The sequence below is a fragment of the Pundamilia nyererei genome, unplaced genomic scaffold (assembly GCF_000239375.1).
Source record: "Pundamilia nyererei isolate P.nyererei 1_Seehausen unplaced genomic scaffold, PunNye1.0 scaffold00099, whole genome shotgun sequence".
Classification (NCBI taxonomy): Eukaryota; Metazoa; Chordata; class Actinopteri; order Cichliformes; family Cichlidae; genus Pundamilia; species Pundamilia nyererei.
In genome coordinates, this window is record NW_005187500.1 from 601,970 (window position 1) to 607,828 (window position 5,859).

General features: G+C 47.0%; 1 protein-coding gene across 6 annotated transcripts in view; it reads left to right on the forward strand.

Annotated features, from left to right (window-relative positions):
• The first annotated feature begins 294 nt into the window (after window positions 1-294).
• The window catches only part of camkk1a (calcium/calmodulin-dependent protein kinase kinase 1, alpha a), a 51,762-nt gene continuing 46,197 nt past the window's right edge, over window positions 295-5,859 (forward strand). For 3 of the 6 annotated variants that reach the window (XR_311926.1, XM_005740327.1, XM_005740326.1), the window contains exon 1: window positions 297-991. The gene's annotated coding sequence lies outside the window, so the exon portion shown is untranslated. Of the gene's footprint in view, window positions 992-1,032; window positions 1,072-5,859 lie in introns of those variants that run through there. The other 3 variants (XR_001290464.1, XM_005740330.1, XM_005740328.1) reach the window with 3 other exon arrangements.

A 5,859-nucleotide genomic window follows, 5' to 3' on the forward strand; every position in this document is an offset into this window, starting at 1 on the left:
GCAAGCCACGTCCTCAAGAAATGGGGAAAACATCCGGTAAAAACCCGGACACAGAGCCTGAGAGCATCCAGTCCTTCAGCTGATCACCTGCTGTTCGCTGAAGTGCTCTTAGTGATAGGGAGGCAGTTATTTCATAGATTCAGCCAAAGAAATGAGAAGAGCTGGATGTTTTACCAGCATCCGGTGGTAAGTGTGGGCCAGCAATTAGACTGTGTCACCGACTGCTTCTCTTATCTCCACTAATGAGTCAGACCTTCCCTGGAATTTTGTTTCTGGGGAAACGAAGCAGGATGGCCAGCAGAGGCGCTAATCACACTGCTGTACACACAGTGTTAGATGGATGGATGATTATGGCAGCTCCACATCTGTGCTTATAAACCCGGTGATCTAATCCGGGACACACATGACGCTTTATTCTATAACGCCAGGAGTCTGGCTGCTTTGTGTGAGGTGAATAGTGACCAGTAGCGCCAGTATCGGAGTTTTCCACGGCCGGCGGCACCGACTGGCCACGCTGCGGGAACAGGGCGGATCTTAGGACCCGTGCTTTCATTCCTCGTCGAATAACAAAAAGTTAGGGGGGCGCTCGGCGTGCTGTGGACGTGCTACACAGCAGTCAGAGTGTGTCAAAGTGTCTGTGGTCAGCCCCTTTGCTGCTGCTGCTGTGCTCCCATTGCAGTGGTGCAGCACAGTCAGCTGCAGGGCTGCGTGTGTGTTTGTGTGCGCGATCTGCCGCGGGGTGTCTTCACTACTCTGTGGCTGCACTGTAAACAAACCGAGGCGAGTGTAGGCTGGTCCGCCCGTGCTTTCCGGAAACGATGGTGCAAAACACGGGACACACCTCGGGTCAGCAGCCACACGCAGAAGCCCGACGAGGTGCCCGTCTGTGAACAAAAGGCAGCGAGGAGAGCGACTCGAGCAGGCACCGCGCGGGACAACCCTCTGAATCCGGGGCTCGAGCACGCACCAGCGCTCTTTTTCTGTTTTGTGGGTAAGTGAAACTTTTTCCTCTAAATCCTCGCGTGGTGTGTTCCCGTCGGGTTTCAGGGCAGTCGCCGTGGTGTAACACAGGTACGCTGGTGTTGTTGTGCAATGCAGATGGAGCTCCCCGCACGTGCTTTCTGACCGTGTTTTAATGATGTTCAGTGGATCGCTCGCGTGGGTCACTGCAGTTTGTTGCACTGAATTTTAAGCGCTTTTGCGCCCTCGAGCTGGAAGCTGCACCGAAACGCAACGTTGCGTGACGTGCCGCTTATTTGTGTCACGCACCTGGCAGAACATGATGTGGCCTTGCACCAGACACACGACGTTTGTCAAGAATCTAACTGTGCAAACCAGAAACTTAGATCCCAGGGTTACTGTGGAGGGCCCGGTTTTAGCCCAGTTCCACACTGGTATGTCTCATGCGATCACAGGTTTCCCCCTGTGAGCCACAAGCTGTAATTATTTATTGATTAGAGAGCCAGCAGAAGATGAATCCTCGAAATGAACACGTGTGAGTTTGAAGTCCTCATTTGTGGAATTTAAGGACTAAATTTCACTGCTTGCAGCCTGTCAAATACGAGGATCATATGTTAGAATTCAAATGTCATTGAAAGGACAAGCTGACTAAATGTGAACTTTGTCCTGCGGTTAATGATATAGTTGCAACGAACGGTGCTCAGCAGGGCACGTCTGCCTGCACAGCGTGGATGAGACAGGACCCCACTGTCAGATCTCATTTTAAGATCATTAAAAGATTTCAGTCTCACCTGTAGCTCAGAGTTAAACTTCTCCCAGTTTTGTTGAGTGTGATTGAAGGAGCTTCCAACTGGAGCGCAGAACACTTTGCATTGACAAATTACGAGGTAAGAAATCATCTACTCAACCAGAGCTGAGGAACTTTGAGCTACACAGAGACTGGGCTTTCTAGACACATTCATTTTGACCTGCCTGCACTCGTTGTGACTGTCGTACCAGCTCATAAGGCTTGTTCTGAGATCTTATCCCTAACAGCAGGGAGCCACTCGGCTTGCCCGGAGAAGGACTGTTTGCTCTCACGCTTTATGAGGCACACGCCTGAATTTTTGAAGTTGCTTGAAGGATAGCTTCCAAATGAACAGATTCATTCGGTGGTACACCTTGGAAAAACAATCAGCGAGTGGCTGAATGACACACAAATAGTTGCAGAGTCGTCTCTGACTTCCTTCCTAACCCCAGCCTAAACAATTAGTCAGGCATGGTGTTTACTCAGCGCAGAGAAAACCAGTTTCTGTTTGGCTTGGTCGACACTATGATGACTTGAATCCCCGCAGGCACAGTAACTAAATGGTAAATGGCCTGTATTTATATAGCGCTTTACTAGTCCCTAAGGACCCCAAAGCACTTTACACATCCAGTCATCCACCCATTCACACACTGGTGATGGCAGCTACATTGTAGCCACAGCCACCCTGGGGCGCACTGACAGAGGCGAGGCTGCCGGACACTGGCGCCAACGGGCCCTCTGACCACCACCAGTAGGCAACGGGTGAAGTGTCTCGCCCAAGGACGCAACGACCAAAACTGTCCAAGCCGGGGCTCGAACCGGCAACCTTCCGATTACAAGGTGAACGCCCAACTCTTGAGCCACAATCGCCCTAAAGTGACTTCAGCTGAACTGGCCGGAGGCTCTGTTGCAGCGGTGCTGACGTATTGCGAGTTTGGTTCCTGAGCAGCTCAGCTTCCCTCTTTTGGGCTTATTTAGTGTTTGTTTTTCTATGCAGCACTTTTTGCACTGGATCCCAGGAATGGAAGCTGGAAACAGCTTTTTAAATGGTTCTCCAGTTTGAACAAAACATGTGCACAGGTGATGGCTGCATTTTGGTCTTTGTCAAGTGATGTGCCCAAAAATGAGCCATGCATTGCCAAGAGTTGTTTGTTTAGAAGCATATTGCAGATATACTTTGATTAAAACAAGATCTTATTTCATTATTTGCTTTTGCACGGATTGCTTCGGTTTTCCTTGCACGCTGCTTTTTTCCCCACTGAAGGTGCCGATGGCTTAAACTGGAACCATAGCAGAGACACAGCTCAGTGACTAAAAAGGAGGACATGTCAACAGCTCCCAGCTCCTTCAGCCCCTCTGGGAAATTACTTGCATGAGGCTGGGAGGAGAAAGAAATATGTATTTTTTGTGTGTGTGTGTGTGTGTGTGTGTGTGTTACCATTAGTGTTTTAAATAAATCTTAAAAAGATTTACATAAAGGCCTGAACATCGTTCTGCGTCGCTCTGTGACTGCTCGCAGCTGGTTGGAGATGACGACCACTTGACCCTGCAGCTCGTCATTTTGGATCATTTCTGGTCATTAAGTGTCTGTAGAGCTTCAAGTAGCATCGTTTGATCAAATCAAGGCCTTTCTGTTTGTTTGCATGGTGGTGTGTCCGCTGCTCACTGTAAGAGAGCCCGGTGATCATCATCAGGTGGAGATGAGCTACACCTCTACATGTTTGTGTGTGTCAGCCATGAAGGTTCACAGATTTGGATCCAAATGGAAATCTGTGCCTGACCTTTGACCTGGACTGGTGAGACATTATTCTTGGGATTTGATGCTTTGATATTCAAATAAAGCCTCTATTTAATACACGAAGAAGTTCAGTTACACACAGCCTTTGTTCTTGGGTTGTTGGGTCTTTCAGGAGACATCAGCCATAATGAGTCATTTTGCAGGAGATGGAGCTGTATAAATACTGTCACAGATAGTGACAGTAGTCTTCCTCACCAGAGATATAAGACAACTCATTACGTGCATCTCAAGTGTGTTTTCCAGTCTGGAGAGTGACGCTCAGGCCTATTTGTATCCACGCCAAAGAGCGCTTTATTTGATGTCTCGCAGGCTTTCATGTTACAGCTGTGAGGAGCGAGCAGCAGCTGTACTCGCTGTAGTGATTCTGCCTCCTTTGTAGAAGCTCCCGGTGTAATGTTGCAGAGTTTCACTCTGTCAGAACGACTCTAGCGGTGTAGGATGAATAGACGCATGAAGTAATTGTAACAGGTGAGCTCTCCAACAGGGCTGAGATGACCGAGTTAAAGCAGGTTAAGACGAGTCTGTGTCCCGCTCTGTTTTATGTATTGTTTCCTGTTCCTGTTGATGGTGCTTTCTGGATATTGGTCACTTATCAGCGCGGTACAACGCAGGGCGTGGTCTATATCCTGCTAATTCATATATTGAAGATTCAACTTACAAGTCTGAACAATGAAGCCAACATGGAAACACTAATAACTGCAGTTCCTCCACAAAAAGTAAGTCAGTGCTCTCAGACTCCATGTTTAAGCTAAACTAGCAGTGAAAAACATCTTTACTTTTACTCGCTATACCTAACTGTGTATGCTGCAGTATTGTTTGGTTTGGTCAAATTGAAGTATTCAATCATATTGAAAAACAAATCGTTCCATATGCATCTTTATATGCTAAAACAGAGTAGCTCCAGCCCACAGCTTGGTACTTGCTGGGTTTGCAGTTTGTCACACAAACTAATTAGATTAAAAACGAGGAATCTCCATATTTAGGATAAGTGCTCAAAATCAGTGAATGATGACATCAAGCACAAACTTACAGGCAGCCTGAGCTGCATTCTTGTGTGCCGAGCTGGGCTGCTCAGATCATGATGGTCTGCACAGAGTCAGTCAGAGAACCAAACACAGCTAACACTGAATAAAAGGGTGGGTGAGGTAAAGAGACACCCCCCCCCCCTTTTTTGCTTTATCCTCCAGATGACATTTTAAATGTCAGCCAACCTAACAGAAAGATAATTGTGAAACTTTAGGTGCAGGTAGCAAGTTGTGTTATTTTACTTTTTAGAGGCGAGAGGTGTAGAAAGTGAATCCTCATTAGTTCATTCGGCACCTGGCACGCAGCTATATCTGCATATTGGCCTTTATCATTCAAAGCACAATCAGTAAGGACTCCAGGGGTCCTCAGATCTCTCAGTTAACCTCATCCAAGTGCTAGCCTGTACTCCACCCCACTTGCACTTCTCGCTCGTTCTCATTAGTCTGTGTATGAGAGACAGTGGCACATCTTAAGACGGCCAAAATGAAAGTATTGATTAGTATGTTTCTGTGGCTTTCCTGAAGCTTTGGCTGCGTAACCACATTGTGATTTTACAGAAATCCATACGGTTCGATATAGTAGTACTCTTAGAAAGACACGTTGTTGTCAGACTGGCAGTATGACAGCAATGCAATAAATTTGTTTCCTAGAAAAATAACACAAGTAGCTCTTAAATCCCTGTAAGTTGTGTCTGTATTCATGTCCTGCTAACGTCATTCTCTCGCACGGTCCCAGGGCCGGGGAGCTAACTGAAATAAATGTGTGGTTGAGTGTGTGCCTGCCCTCTGGAGACGCTGATCTATGCTGAAAACTCCCCTGCAAACCCCGACATCGGCTTTCCCTCTGCAGCACTGGTCACAGCGAACACCTTTGGGTTTAGCCTTACCTGCTCTGAGCACTCGCCACCTGTTCCATATTTTTAGCTCACTTCATTTCCTTAAAGAGGGCCTGACAGTACACAGGGAGATACTCGTTTAAAGTGAAATGGTACAAAGATAAAAATAGTTAATGCATATCTCAAGTTATTTCAAGTGAATGCCCACACACTGGCAGAAGGTTCTGTCACCCAACCTACATGTGGCAGCTATGTGAAACATGTAGTAGTAATGAGACGGGCTTAAACAGATGGTATTGTCTTTGTTTACATCAATTTTCAAGTGATACATGGGTGGACTTGGGACCAGGTATGTTTTGCACTAAACAGGGGGTGTTTGGCATGCTTCAGCTCCTAAATAAATGGATTGGTTCCATGTCGATATAGATGGAAGTGCCTGCTTTGCAGTCCCTG